Source organism: Canis lupus, chromosome 6, assembly GCF_048164855.1.
Source record: "Canis lupus baileyi chromosome 6, mCanLup2.hap1, whole genome shotgun sequence".
Taxonomy (NCBI): domain Eukaryota; kingdom Metazoa; phylum Chordata; class Mammalia; order Carnivora; family Canidae; genus Canis; species Canis lupus.
Window position 1 is genome coordinate 64340435 of NC_132843.1, and position 15574 is coordinate 64356008.

The window sequence follows — 15574 nt, forward strand, 5'->3', positions numbered from 1 at the left end:
TATACTTTAACCTGATTTGGGGCCATAAATTTTAAGATTACTGACAATTTTTCACCTCAGGGATATCACATAGTTTCTCAGCCCCACCCCTTGAAGGAAGCCTTCCCAGACAAGGCAGCTTATAACTCACAAGGCCCCACTCAGGTTTCAGATCTCATCATCCTCTTTTCTACTCCACCAATTCCCTGGCTGGCCACCTGGTATATAAAGGGGGAAGATACAGACTTCAAGGCAAGTGGATCCAGCTTCAAATCCATGCTTACTTTAAGAGTGAACTTGGGCATGGGGTGCCTGGGTGGCCCAGTTGGTTGGGCATCTAACTCTTGGTTTCTGCTCTGGTGGTGGTCTCGGGATCAAGCCCCACTCTGTGCTCAGTGCAGAGTCTGCTTGGGATTCTCTCTCTCCTCTCCCTCTTTCCCTTACCCCTTGCTCTCTCTCTCTTTCAAATAAATAAATAAATCTTAAAAAAAAAAAAAAAAAAAAGGACGCCTGGGTGGCTTAGCGGTTGAGCATCTGCCTTGGGCTCAGGGAGTGATCCCAGGAATTGAGTCCCACATCAGGCTTCCTGCATGGAGCCTCCTTCTCCCTCTGCCTATGTCTCTGCCTTTCTCTGTTATGTATGTGTCTCTCATGAATAAATAAAAAAACAGAGTGAACTTGGGTGCCACCTCCCTGAGCCTTAGTTTCTAAGGCTTCCATCTGTAAAATGGGACAAACATATATAGGTTTGAAAAAAATTAAAAATGTATGCAAATTATCATGGTAAGTGATCAAATAAAGTTCCATTCCCTTATTATTGCACCTCTTCCCCAACTGTATTTTCCCAGACTCACTCACTGAAAAGTTGTGTATGTATGCAATGTGAGGAAATCTGAAGTCATGCCTACTTACTAAATTACATTATAATTTCAGAGAGGTTTTCCAAGAATAACTGTATTTATACCTGATAATGTATTTGATTTTGTACAAATGCTGAGCCACCAAAAAAAAAAAAAAAAAAAGTCTGGTTATACTAGATAGTACAATCAAGTGCTGAATTTTGCAGTTTTTAAAATATTCATTTAAAAATATTTCACCTGTAGGCAGCTCAGATAGAATTACCTTATTACACATACCTGGCCAATGTGTGGGAAGGATAAACCAGTAAGCCATTTATAATTAAATTTGAATTTATTTACCAGATTAACTTGTCCATGACCTAGTATGGTCCTAAGAGGATAGGTCAAGTTTTGTTAAAAGTAGATCAGCAATATTTTGTAATTTTCAGCCTACGAATCTTTCATCTCTTTGGGTTAGTTTATTCCTCAGTTTTTACTCTTTTTGATGCTATTGTAAATAGGATTATTTTCTTAATTTCATTTTTGGACTTTCATTGTTAGTGTGCAGAAATGCAATTGATTTTTATATATTGCTTTTACTTCCTGCAACTTTAATAAATTCATTAAGTAGTTCTAACAGTTTATTTCTGGACACACAAAAAAATGGAAAGACAACTTGTGTTCATGGATTTGAAGGCTTAATATTATGAAAATATCCATACTACCCCCAAGCAATCTACAGATTCAAAGCAATTCCTAACAAAATTATAAGAGCATTGTTTACAGAAATAGAAAAAAAAAGCCTAAAATTCATATGGAATCACAAAGGACACTGAAGAGCCAAAGCAATCTTGAAAAGGAAGAACAATGTTGGAAGTGTCACTGAAGTGTTTCTCTGACTTCAAAACATATTACCAAACTATAGTAATCAAAACAGTGTGGAACTGGCATAATGACGGACAAATAATAAAACAATGGACCCTAATAATCCAGAAATAAACCCACACATATATAGTCAACTGATCTTTGACAAGGCTGTCAAGAATAAACAATGGGGAAAGGACTGTCTGCTCAACAAACAGCTCTGGGAAATCTGGATATCCACCAAATTTGTAGAATACATTGGGGGAAAGCGAAAACAGATGAGCAAGACTAGATCAAACTAAAAGGCTTCTACACAGCTAAGGAAACAATCAACAGAACAAAAAGGCAACATATCAAATGGAAGAAAATATCTGCAAACAACATGTTGGATAAGGAGTTAATAACCATAATATATAAGGAACTTCTACCACTCAACAGAAAAGAAAAAACACACAAAACAAAATAAAATAACCCAATTTAAAAATGGGCACAGGGCTTGACTAAACATTTCCCCCAAAGAAGAGATATAAATGGCCAATAGGTATATGAAAGATGCTTAACATGACCAATCATCAGGGAGATGGAAATGAAAATCACAACAAGATATCACCTCCTCCTGCCTGTAAGGATGGCCATTATTCAAATAAACAAAGAAAAAAAATGTTAGCTAAGATGTAAAGGAAAGGGAACCCTTGTACGCTGTTGGGAGGAATATAAATTGGTATAGCTGGTATGGAAAAGAGTTCAGAGTTTCCTTGATAAACCAAAAATAGAACTACCTCAAGATCCACCAATCCCACCTCTGGGTATTGACCCAAAACAGTTGAAATGAGGATCTCGAAGAAATATTTGCATTTCCATGTTCATTGCTGCACTATTAATAATAGCCAAGATGTGGAAACAACTATCAGAAGATGAACAAATCCAGAAAATGAGATAGGGACACACCTATGATGGAATATTATTCATCTTTAAACAAGTAGGGAATCCTGTCATATGCCTATGATATGGATGGACCTTGAGAGCATAATGTTAAGTGAAATAAGCCAGTCACTGAATGACAAACACAGCATGCTTTCACTAATGTGGGGTATCTAAAGTAGTTAAACTCACAGAAATAGAAAGTAGAGTGTTGGTTGTCAGGGGCTCAGGGGCAGGGCAAAATAGGGAGCTGCTGTTCAAATGTGTACAAAGTTACAGTTTTCAAAATGAAAAAGTTCAAATGTGTATAAGTTTCAGTTATTCAAGATGAAAAAGTGCTGTACAACATTGTGTTTATAGTTACTATTATGGGCTGTACAGTTAAAAATTTGATGTGGGGAGGGATGCAAAGGTGGATCCTTAAAGTGTAGGATATTGCCAGGAATAGTTTTATGTGGCCATATTTGGTGGTCACTGATAAGTCAGTAGCAGTACAAGGGTCCTAGAGTATCACAGGAAAGAGGGAAGATATATGGAAAACCCCAAACTGGAGGGAAAAACTTTTTTACTTCTAGTTTCACCAGAGCCAATAAAGAGAAAGCTGGTTAAGAGCAGACATAAGTAGCTGATTCTTGAAGAGAATCCATCTACAAGTGGAAATACGTAGTTTATATATTCCCTTCATTCATTTATCTATTCACTGGCCTCTCTGATACCACACTTTCCTCAATCGTATTCTACTTCTCTGGCTGCAAGAAGTGAAAAATACAAAAACTATGATAGAGTGTACTTACGTAGGCAGCATAACATGGAGTAATACTTATGTGCCTGGGTGACTGAGGGGACATCTGGCATCTGAGAGCCAGAGTTTGAATTTCAGGTCTAGAAGCCTTCCAACCCAGGGTCTGACCCTCACTTCTCACAGCATGAGTGTCCTCATCTGTTTCCCTTCAAGCTTATCAGGAGTGTTAAATAAAGGAATATAAGTGGCCTTGAATAAAAATCTATCTCCTTCCGTCCCCACCTCCACACTCTTTCCAGCATTTTCTTTGCATGTTAGGTTGTTTCCTTGGACAACAGATTTACTGCATGACGGAAAAATAAGGACAGTGCAAGTACAATGGACATTGTGCTTGGGATAAATGTGTACAGACTTGTCTGGATAATGGCCACATCAGCATGAGAATGCCAAGACATGGGAAGGCCTTGGTTTTGTCCTTAACCTCAATGCCAGACTGTAATGTCTTTTTTTTAAAAAGATTTATTTATTTATTTATTTATTCATTCATTCATTCTTTCTTTCATTCATTCATTCATTCATTCAAGACACAAAGAGAGAGGCAGAGATATAGGCAGAAGGAGAAGCAGGAAAAAAAAAAAAAGAAGGAGAAGCAGGCTCCCTGTGGGGAGCCCGATGTAGGAGTCGATCCCAGGACCCTGGGATCATGCCCTGAGCCGAAGGCGAAGGTGGCCACTGAGCCACCCAGGTGTCCTCAGACTATAATGTCTTATGTCCAGTCAAAACTTTAGAGGAAAACAGTCCTAAGGGAGCAGTGAAAATAATAACAACAACAAATACATGAAAAAAACTAAAAAGCAAGAGGCCAGGATTCTCCTTCCACACCTTAGCAGCACTGAGTGCATATTGCTTCTCCTCGCCCACAGCCCTTTCCTAAACATATGAGTTTGAAAACCTTTCCCACTTGTGAGTGAAATCAACAATAACCCTTTTGCAGTATTTTATTTATAAACTCTATTTTATTTATAAACTCTATCTTTTATCTATAAACTCTATCTTCCTCAATTTGTAGTTCCCTGAAACCCTTTGGTGAAGGATGTTAACACATAAATCTGCTAATTCTTGACTTGTTTCCTCCAACAATCTCAATGTATTGTCAAACTGCAAATGATTGAATCCTTTCAGCCTCCCTATGAAATGCTTCTTCCTATTCTTCAGTCCTGCAGGCTGTGTTGTTCTTCAATGGACTTTCCATATTCAGCCTCTGATGATCAGGTGGGCATCCTGCTATGGTTGCTCAGTTTATATATTGCTCTGCTAAGTGGACTGCCCCTTCCACCTCCTCGTCACTTGAACTTTCAGCCTTGATTTACAAAGGGTTAAGAACCAGTCATGCTTGGTCAAAAATGATTTGCTTCCATTTTCTGAGGGCCCAAAGTGCTTTTACTAATTATCATAGGCATACTACACGTTAAAAATTCTCAATCCTCAATGTTATTAGGTTCTCTTATTTAGGCAAGTGAATTAAAAGCCAATTTTAGATAAACCTATTACAGCTAAAGAAGAAGCCTGCCACAGGGTGGGTAGAAAACGTAGATACAAGAAACATAAAAAGCACTGGACAGATGGCAGGCCAAAGGCAAAGGCCTCCTCTGGGCATGATGGCAAACATTTTTCAACTAATAGTTTACCAATTGCTGGTAGTTAGTCTTAATTGATGTTGATGATGCTTGCCTGAGGAAGAAGGTGGTTATTGGAATACTATTTGTAACTTGGGCTAATAAGCATTATTACCTCATCTAATTATATATTTCTGTAAAAGAAAAAAGGAGAGAGATTTACTCAGATGGTTGAAAAGATCAAAACATACAACAGTCAGCTCAGACATGATGCCAGGTCTATAATAAAAGCTTCTGCAAAGTGGAGGATTGGTGACCTGATGCCATGAAGGGCTTTGACCAAGATTCTGGGAGGAGCTACTGGGCAATTAGCCAAATCATACCTTGTTTCGGAGCTAAAGGAATATCCTTTTTTTTTTTTTTTTTTTTACAATAATGGTATTGAAATAGTACTGAAAGCTCGAATGAACCAGAACTGTGAGAACATTGTGGCTAAGAGCGATGGCTGTGGTCAGAAACACCGAGATGTGAGCCCTAGATCCGTCACTCCACTCTGAAGCAAGATCTCTCGCATCTCTAAACCCATATGAAATAGCGATACAAACACCTTCCTCACTGGCCCATCCTGAGAATTAAATGAGCTAATAATACACATCAAGCCTTTAGCACAGTATCCAGCACCAAGGTAAATTCTCAATGTTGTCTGTTGTCGTTTTCTGTCAGTTTGAGAATTTGTGGAATCCAAAGGAGACTGGCTATATTAATACTCAGGCACACATATCAAGTAACTCAAGATTTTGCAGCTTGAAGCCAAAAATTCATGATGCAGTGAACCCAGAAAGAACTGTAAGCCCCACAAACTGTTCAGTCAATGAGCAACATTTACTGAGTTGCTACATAACACAGGAAGATACCATGTGTGGTATTCTTGCGCACCCCGTCCCCACCTCCATACAGTGACCAGAGTGATATTTTCAAATTACTATAGCATCCCCTCTTATTTTTAAATCCCTCCAATGCCTCCCCACTGCTAAGGTTAAAACCTAAATCCTTTTCCTATCCTACAGGGCCTTGCCCACTGGCCCCTGCCTGCCTCTCCAGCCTCCTTCCACTCCACTTTACATACATTCTCTGGGCTCCAGCAACCCCAGTCTTCTTCAATGTCTTCACTCTATCTGGCCCTTGTCCACTACAGAGCCTTTACACATGTGATTCTCCTCCTTGGGACATCCCACCCTCTTCTCCTCTCCCAATTAGGTTAAATCCCCCTATTATGTGCTCTCATGGCACCGTGATCCTCTCTTTGTAACTATACCACAGTCATAACTTTACATTTAACTGTATGATTTTTAAAAGATTTTATTTATTTGTTCATGAGAGACACAGACAGAGAGGCAGAGACATAGGCAGAGGGAGAAGCAGACTCTCTGCAGGGAGCCCAATATGAGACTCGATCCCAGGACCCTGGGATCACGACCTGAGCCGAAGGCAGACACTCAATTGCTGAGCCACCCAGGTGTCCCTCATTGTATGATTATTTGATAAATGTCTGTTTCACCTAACTCTATGAGGGCAGAGGCAATTTAGTTTTTTCCCTTTATTGTTCCCTAGCACCTCCCACAGTGCCTAGCACATGGGAGATGCTCAATAAATAACTATGATCGATTGATAGGTACAGACACATAGATAAAGCCATGCTATAAATTCAGTTAGTGCTTTGTAATTGTTGAGTGATATAAATAAATCTTAGATATTGTCTCTACCTTAAGGTTGTTTGTACTCTAAAAGCAAAGAAAGGACAGAAAGGGATCAAATGAAAATGACTTCATAAAAGCCACAGATCGGCAAGAACAATTGAAGACAACAGGGCCAACCGAGCAAGGTGTCACTGAGAGGACACGGACAACCTCCATCAGGCGGCATACATTCTTGACTTGCAGATAATTATAGTTTTTATTGAGATTGTGTCAACCACTACCTTTGGAGAAAAAAAGAGAAACATAGACTAGGAGGAGGAAAGAAGGACTTTCAGTAGGTGAGATGGCAGGCTAAAGGGTGGTATTTGGTTGGAAGAAGAGGCTCATAGAGTCAAAGGACATGAGGTTCAGATAAAGTAGCTGGATGGCAGAGATTCTGGAATTTTTCTTAAGAGGAAACCGAAATGATAAAACAGAGGGTGAACAAGGTGATTATAATACGTGTCCATAGGTTAGTCAGAGGGGGACAGTGTGGAGATAGAGCCATTTGATAGGAGACAACACAGTCAAGTACATGCCGAACAACGCCTAGGCCGAGACAATGGTTTTGAACCAAAGGAATGAATCAGGATGACATTTTGGAAAAACAAATGTTGCGACTTAATGATAGGCAGCATGTTGCAAGTAAATGAGAGGGGAAAGAAAAAATCCGCAAGATTTTAAGACTGGAACACTTGGAATTATCAAGGGGATATGGAAATAAAGAGAAAATGGAAAGGACTTTCTGCTTTTGGGGGAAAATACTATCAGTTCAATTTTGAGGAGAAAGAAAAAGATATTGAAAAGTAATAGGAAGGAAAGAAAAAGACTAGAAATGAAGAAAGTAGTTGCAAGTTACTATGTATACAGGAAGTTGTTTAAAACCATGAATTCACATTATTTCTCCTGAGTGGAAGAGAAGCAGAGTCTAAACAGTCTCAAGATGCACCCACAACTGAACACCAAACAAAAATAACCAGAGAGGAGAGCAAGACAGAAAGAAGAACAAGGAGAGCTTGAGTTATGGGAACTAATGCTGAAGGGAAGTTCACTGTGATTAAAAATTCTCAAATACACTAAAGTCAGTCTTGGAATACAGTCAATGGACGTTAGAATGCTTCAAATGACAAATTGTTTCTCTTCTGTCCTTATCACGAGATGCTGTACACATATTTTAATAGGGTTTTCTCTGTTTAAAAACATATAAAATTTGTTTTTAAATTATCACTGGTTATTCTATTCTGTGACACTCTTCAATAAAATGTAACCAAAGTTAATTGAAAGTCTTAGTGTGGTCAGTTACATAACACTAGAATTGCTGAATAGCTTAAATGCGGTGTTTTCCCAGAAATATTTGTCTTTTGGATGAAACCAAGAACGGAAAGTTTCTGCCTTAAAGGAGAACTTTTGAGAAGGTGGAAAGAAAGGAAAACATATATAACGGAAGTATCACTTTAACAATAGTTAACCAATATGTTGCAAATAGGGGAGCTACTCACACAGAAACACACAAGAATACAAAGAAAAGTGAATTTTACCACTTTAGAGAGCTGATTGTGGACTGTATGTCAATTTTCTAATGTCTTTTTATAAATCAGAAAATATCTCACATATTGCCTTTGCCAGGAACAAATTTAGACACATCTTTGGTTCTTGTTATTTGCCTTTTAAACTGGCAGATTCAACTCATGCTAACCCATACTGAGCCTGTTTTGTCTAAGACGTGAAGTAAGGTTTATAGAATCAAAGTGTGTTTCATCTGGGGTAGGAGATGGGGTGGAGTCATTACCTTGGTTCATTCGGGATCTTCTAAAATAGGCGAATAGCTACTGTTCTAGAAAGCTGCATAGAGTCCTCATTCCTCTCCCTTCAAAGATAATGTGTGTGTGTGTGTGTGTGTTGTGGAATGAGGAGTTTGAGTTGGACATGGTGGGAGGTGGAGTATTGTGTGTGCATGTGTGCTATGGGAGGGAGAATTGATAGGTTGCCTTCATCTTGAACCTTAATCATAAAAGATAATGACTGCTCTCCAAAATAACATAAAGGCACTGTAAAGAAATGACAGTGCAATTATAAGTTACGTGGCGATCTTATAACAAAATAAGTAATACACTTTTTCCTTATACCCAAATAGGTCATATATTTTACATTATTCAAAGGAACTTCTCTCCTGTAACTTGCCAGGATGCCATCCTATGAAATGAACACATCCTGTTCCACAGGAAACCACACCACCCTTGGTTAAAGGCTGGATGACCTTAGCATGAGACCAGCCGCCATTCTTAGCATACGTGCCCAACTTGGGCTAGGTTTTTGGTCTTCCCCACCTAAAAAGGCTTGCAAGGAAAGTAGGGATTGGGCAAGCAGTGGGAAATTCCTCGATTTGATTAGTTCCATAAATCTATACCAGACTCAAGCTCCCCTAAGAGGGTGCAGAAGGCTCTAGAATCAGTTCCAGGTACTGAAAAGAGATTAAATTCACTGTAGGTATAGAATCCAAGGATTCCAGGACAAAAGTGGACCTCCCAGGATCTTGTCATGACAGTGAACCATGTGGATAAGGGCATCATCCTAAATGGTGGAGCAGCAAGACAGAAAAAGCCTGGCTCTATTATTTCATAGAACAATAGAACTGGTGTCTATTATTTCATAGACACCAGTCCTAGACTATCTATCTCTGGACTGTTTTGCAAGAGAGAAATAGAATTCCTTCTTGTTTAAAGTGTTATAAATTTGGCTTTCCGTTACTAGCAGCCAAACCCATATTCCAGTTAATATACCTATTAAATAGAACAGAAATCAGTAGAGGTAAGAGAGTCACTTAACTAGAGGCAAGAGCAAAATATTCTAAATATTCTAATATTTACTCTGACGTACTCTGATTCTAAAATTGTTCTGGGCTCTAAAAGGGACTCCTTTACCCATTTAGTAACTCACTCATGCAACAAATATTTACAAAGCACCTACTATATATCAGCCACTGTGCTAAGCAGGCACTGCAGAAATAATTTTCAACAAGACAGTTGCAGTACCTGCCTCATGGTGCTAATGGACTGAAGGGACAAATGGACAAAGCATGTGTATTACAGTATGATAAGTGTGCCGACAGAAAGATTGCTATTGGGATGTATAGGCTGTGCCTATAAGATTGAGGGAATTATTCCCAGAAAAAAATGGTCTCTAAGGTAAAATGTGAAAGCCAAGATGGAATTAGAAGTAGTAGTGGAAAGAGTGGGGGGAGAGCTATCTAGGCAGAGGGAACAGCATAAGGGAAGGCCCCCGACTTAGAGGAATCACAGATCAAAGAGAATCCTAGGCATGACCACTAGTTCATAAAACATGCCAAATAGGCTATTTATTTTTCCTTAAAAAGAAAAAAAAAGAAATAGTATCTTCACTTTGTGGGCACCAATTCGTCGTAATAGTGTAATGTATACTATTATACTGGACGTATGTCCCTTGGAAACACAAGGCATGCTTTTGTTTTATTTTATGTAATCCCATAATCCCTTGAATAATCCTCTGTGAAGGGTCAGGTAAATAAATAACTATTTTTAATGACTTTAACAGAGTGTAAACTATGTGTAAAGCAATGAATTATACATCCTGGCCCTGGATCTCAAGTAAGGGAGGCAAACAAACAAAGCAAGCCAGTAAGACCAAAGGATGTGATTCTGGACCTCCATGGAACCATCCAGACTAAACTCCAAGTCAGAATGCTAGTGTTGCAGGTTGTCTCATTAGAACAGCCATCCCGGCACACCCCAGGTGAGACTCTGACACAGGTCTGGGAGCAAGAATACAGGCTGGACGGAAGGGCCTCTTTCAAGCCCCACCTTGGAAATACTCGGCGTTAGTGCTATACCTGATCAGGGAAAGGGAGAACAGATCAGCCAGGGGGCTCTCTTTTGAGAGGGGGGAATGGCAACCTTAGATACTAAAGACATTAACCTCTTGAAGACTTGAAAGTATGAATAGAATTTCCAGGTGGTGGGGAAGGGGTTTAGGGAAGCAGGGCAGATGGGAAGGAGAGAGCAATCCAAGCAGAATCCGAGTGAGCCCAAGCCTAGAGGTCAAATGTGGAGTCATCATAGCCCGGGCAGAGAGAAGGCCGCCCAGCCCAGCCACGTCGCCTGGGCACATGTGCCCACTGCATCTCCTGCTCACCAACCCCCAAAGTAGAAGTACTAGCTGCATCTTATAACCTAAGAAAATGAAATGTCAAGACAACAAAGACCATGTAAATGCAAGAGCCATGTCTTGAACTCCAGTCTTTTGACTGCAAAAATCATGCTACTTTCAAAGGAATATGCTTCCACACTTCTCCTGATGATCACTGAGTCATGTATAGAATTGTTGAATCACTATATTGCACACCAGGAACTAATATAACACTATATTAACCACACTGGAGTTAAAATTTTAAAGAATTGTAAAAAGTTATAAAATAAAGTAAGAATACACTTCTGTGTATTCAAATGTTCTTAGAAGATTTGTTTGCCTCTTTGCTGTTGCCTGTGTTATTTAGGACTTAGGCACCTGATAAAGTACAGCAGTGCTTTATACCCATTAGTAAGTAATTAGAGATGCATTCACACAGTTGCCAGCACTCGAGAATTATGTCCTTACTGGCTCTTTCATGAGTGTCTTATCCTTTTCATTCCTAGTTCAGGATCGTACTGTCTGGCATGATGGTCCCATTTCTTCATTCATACAATCATGCAGGCAGCTGCTATGCCCCAGGTACTGTGCTAGTAGGGGCATGTGTTGTGGTGATCCTCAGAATCCCTGCTTTCAAAGAACGTACAGTCTAGGGAGGAGAGAGGCAAGTAAATAAGACCTTACCAAGAATCTAATGGGCAGGCACATGGTGGGACCCCTAGCATCAAGGAAAGGCACCTATTCTAGAGTCAGGGAGGTCTAAAGCTGAGAATTTAATAGGAAGGAAGCAAAAGTTAGCCAATGGGAAGGGGGAGAAATGCTCAGTTCGGGAAGTGGAGTGGCATGAATGCTGAAGAGAACAAAGTAGCTTCACATACAGAACTCAGTATGGTTTGACCTTCCTGGATGATGAGTGCAGTAAGGAGGGGTAGTAGGGAGATGAGGTCACAAAAGCTTGGGAGCTATGCTGAAGGGTCTGGACTTGATCCCAGCGCAGTGGAGACCATCGAAACGTTCCACACAGCAGAGTTACATGAGAAGACTTGTATTTTAAAAAGACCTGACTGTGGGGCCACCTGGGTGGCTCAGTTGGCTAAGCATCTGCCTTCCACTTAGGTCATGATCCCAGGGTCCTAGGCTCTCTGCTTAGCGGGGTGTTTGCTTCTACCTCTCCCTCTGCCTGCCGCTCCCCCTGCTTGTGCTCGCTCTGTTAAATAAATAAATAAACAAATAAACAGATGTTTAAAAAAATAAAAAAGATCTGACTGTGCCCTCATAGAAATATGTGAGCTGCTTACATAATTTTAACTTTTCTAAGAGCCTCATTAAAAATGTAAAAAGAAACAGGTGAAATTAGTCTTGTATTAAGTAATTTAATTAGGCTAATCTTAACACTATGGTTTATTTAACCTACAGCGTTAGAAAGAGGTGTGGAGAGAAGTAAACATGCTGGAGAAGTATTTGGGAAGAGGAAGGGAAGAAATTTTGTTACAGGTGAGGACTCATTTAATTCATTTGACACACTAGCATCAGAATAATCTTCCTGAAATACAGCTTCAATTAATTGTTTTAATTTTTCCATTCTCTACCTTTCGCCCACCAAATAAAGCCCCAGCTCCTTAGCCAGTAGCGGACCCTGCCTTTTCTCCAGCATCTGCATCCTCCCCCACACACAGCTGGGCCTTTCCTTTCCCACCTGCAGACCCCACATCTAAGAGCAGTCATAACCTTATGTAGAAGGAATGAGAAGCCCTCCGCTCAGCACTCTGGAATGGAGCAACAGGGCACTCCCACGGCGAGGCAGGCCCCGTGTTCCAGGTCTGACTCCTGCCTTGGAAATCTGCCCGGTCCCTCTGGGGTGGGGGCCCCGCTTCTTGCTTGCCATTCCACTCTTTGCTCCTTCCAGAGCCTGGAAGTCTGCCCGTAAACCTGAGTGTAGCAGCTGGAGCCTTCTAACTGCTGACACACTTTCTTATTCCCTCACTTCTGGTTACATTTCTCCAGGCCACCTGTTCCTGCATTTCTCGGAACCAGCACCTCCCCACCTGGAGGTTGGTCACCTACCTCGCAACACCAGTGCTCCCTGCCCAGATGACTGTGTGTCATCGGTTGCCATGCTCCCAGGCCTATCCCTGCCAATGCCTTGGGTGCCAGCGTAGACTCCCTCACAGCTCCTGCCCCCGCCCCATCTTTTACCATGAACCAGGCTATTTCTAACAAGGTCGTGAGTTGTGACAATTGACATTCAAGGCCTTGTAGATTAGAGCCCTGCCCTACCATTGAAATATCTTTCTCACTACACTCTCATGTATTCTTTACTCCAGCCAAAATAATCGAATTGTTGTTTGTTACTGGGTCTCCCCTTGCATACCTCCCTGATATATCCCTGCCAACCACCCAGCCTGGAAAGGGCCTTCTCCTGTTCCATCCCCATTTGCTGAGGAATTCGGAATAAATATTAAGCCCCAAAATAGGACAATCATAATCTCCTCCCCCCCGACTAGAAATTATCTCTCCCCCCTGAACTCCTGCAGCTTATTATCTGGACTTCAATTATGGATTTTATTGCATTCCTACTTGTTTTAAATGTCTTCTCTCTCTGAGGCTATAAATAAACATCTTGGGAAGAAGATCCACCTCTGATTACTGAGCAGAGCAAAACAGCTAGGAGATAGGGAAAGAGAGATTTGGCTTTATTTTGCAAAATGAGTAATGGTCCATCAAGGATTATAGTGGAACAAGCTCACACTTTCAAGTGGCTGCTTAACATCCTTAATCAAATCATTCCTGAAACACAGGGAATAAGGGCCCCTGTCCCTACAGAATTCAAGGAAATTCACTGAGAGTCCTTTAGCTAATAATATTATTCTCTATATGTTCCTTATTTTATTTTCTTTTTCCATCTCTCCTCTGTCCCTCCCTTCCTCTCTCTTTTTCTCTCTCCCTTTCCACACCTCAAGTTTCCATGGCTCCCCGAAACAGAGCTGGAATACATTCAATCACCCAGTCAGATCCCTTTAGTCCTTCCTTCATGCACCTCCTGGGACCAGCAGTGTGACGAAAGAGGCACAGCAGCTTTACCCACGGACACAAGGAAACTCAAGGACCCACGGAACACAGCGACACTCTTTCCTGGCTATCTTTTAAAAATTCAGTGGTAGTGAAGAAGGCAGGGGGAGGAAAATCAGACTGACAAGTGGGTGTTTCTGCCTATGATTGAAGTGGGCAAAGGGACCTCTAGCACCCTGTAGAAAACTCAGCCTCTTGTTCCCTGTATAGCAGTACATCTAGACATGGAGACCTACTGGCTTCTTTTGCCAGGGTCTATGCCACTGTGTGATGGGGACGAGTTAAGTGGATTATGCATCATTATTATTTGTACTCATTTTCCAGTTTTCCTCTGAGGAGCTCCAGATATTTTAGAAAAGAAGACAACAATCTCACCAAATCCCTGTACGATAACGAGAGCACATTACTAACAAAAATAATTATAACCCACCCACGACAATGTCTGCATTATTCTCTAATATTGGACATCTGAGTGGCTTTCATGTCTAATTTTCCTGTTCAACTGTAAAAATACGAGGTGTCAAATTCTAGGCCATGGTCAGGAGTTCTATGATGCTAGACAGACATCAAAATATCAGGTTTTATGAAGAAGCATTTAGCTATGATTAAACATGCTTCAAAGTGCTTTCAAGTGGTTAATCACTCCTCCCTGTTTCCTCATCTGGGTGATGAGTTCCATTTCCCTGATGAAGCTTACAGGCACTGAGTTTCCTTTAGAAGCATCAAAGAAGATTTCTCTCTTGCCTCATAGACTTGATGGGGAGCAGAATTGGTGATAACCTCTCAAAATCCCATATGCCTGGGTTGACATGAAATGGCCATGCCTTATCTTCCAGATGCTTTGCTGGAATTGAAGCTCTGGTGCTTGAAGATGTAGTGCCATCAATGGACAGTCCTCATAGTTAGAACCCACATTCTTTTCTGCTTTCTTAAACATCCATGTTTAATATGTAGGATAAGAATTACTCTACTGGGGATCCCTGGGTGGCTCAGTGGTTTGGCGCCTTCGGCCCAGGGCGTGATCCTGGGGACCCGGAATCGAGTCCCACGTCGGGCTCCCTGCATGGAGCCTGCTTCTCCCTCTGCCTATGTCTCTGTCACTCTCTGTTAATCATGAATAAATAAAAAATCTTTAAAAAAAAAAAAAAGAATTACTCTACTGATTGGCTTCAGAGCTGGATGGATCCTTGGGGGACGGGGGGCAGGTAGGGGGCAGGGGAGGACGTGAGCATCATTTCTTTACATATCAGATGCCCAGAGGCTAAAACATAGAGAGCACTTTAAATAGAAAAACCAACCAGCTACACAAGTCTGAGAAAACATGATTTTTCTTTCTACCCAAAATAGATATTTATCATCTTGAGAGTATAAGGAGGCATAACCCTTTTAGAGCACAATTTGGTAATACTTATCAATGTTAAAAAACACACATTCCCTTTGAACAAGTAATGCCACGGCTAGGAATTTATCCCGTGGATATCCACAGAACATTTCAACAAAACATACGTACAAAGAAGGTCATCAAAGTATTATTTGTCATGGTTTAAAAATATATCAAAATGTCCATCAGCACAAGAACTGGTTAAATAAAAATGGCACATCCATATAATGGATTACTCTGGATACACACATATGCAGAGATGGGCA

At 40.7% G+C, this 15574-nt stretch overlaps 1 protein-coding gene and 1 long non-coding RNA gene across 4 annotated transcripts in view; one reads left to right on the forward strand and one right to left on the reverse strand.

Moving 5' to 3' along the window:
- RGL1 (ral guanine nucleotide dissociation stimulator like 1) overlaps positions 1-15574 on the reverse strand; it is a 249980-nt gene that overhangs the window by 125636 nt on the left and 108770 nt on the right. The gene's annotated exons all lie outside the window — the stretch shown is intronic.
- On the forward strand, positions 135-15033 carry LOC140635775 (uncharacterized). 2 transcript variants are annotated; one of them, XR_012033106.1, is made up of 3 exons: positions 135-231; positions 12275-12352; positions 13819-15033. It is a non-coding gene; the product is annotated as an uncharacterized lncRNA (long non-coding RNA). The 2 variants fall into 2 exon arrangements; XR_012033107.1 differs by lacking the exon at positions 13819-15033 and adding an exon at positions 12863-13488.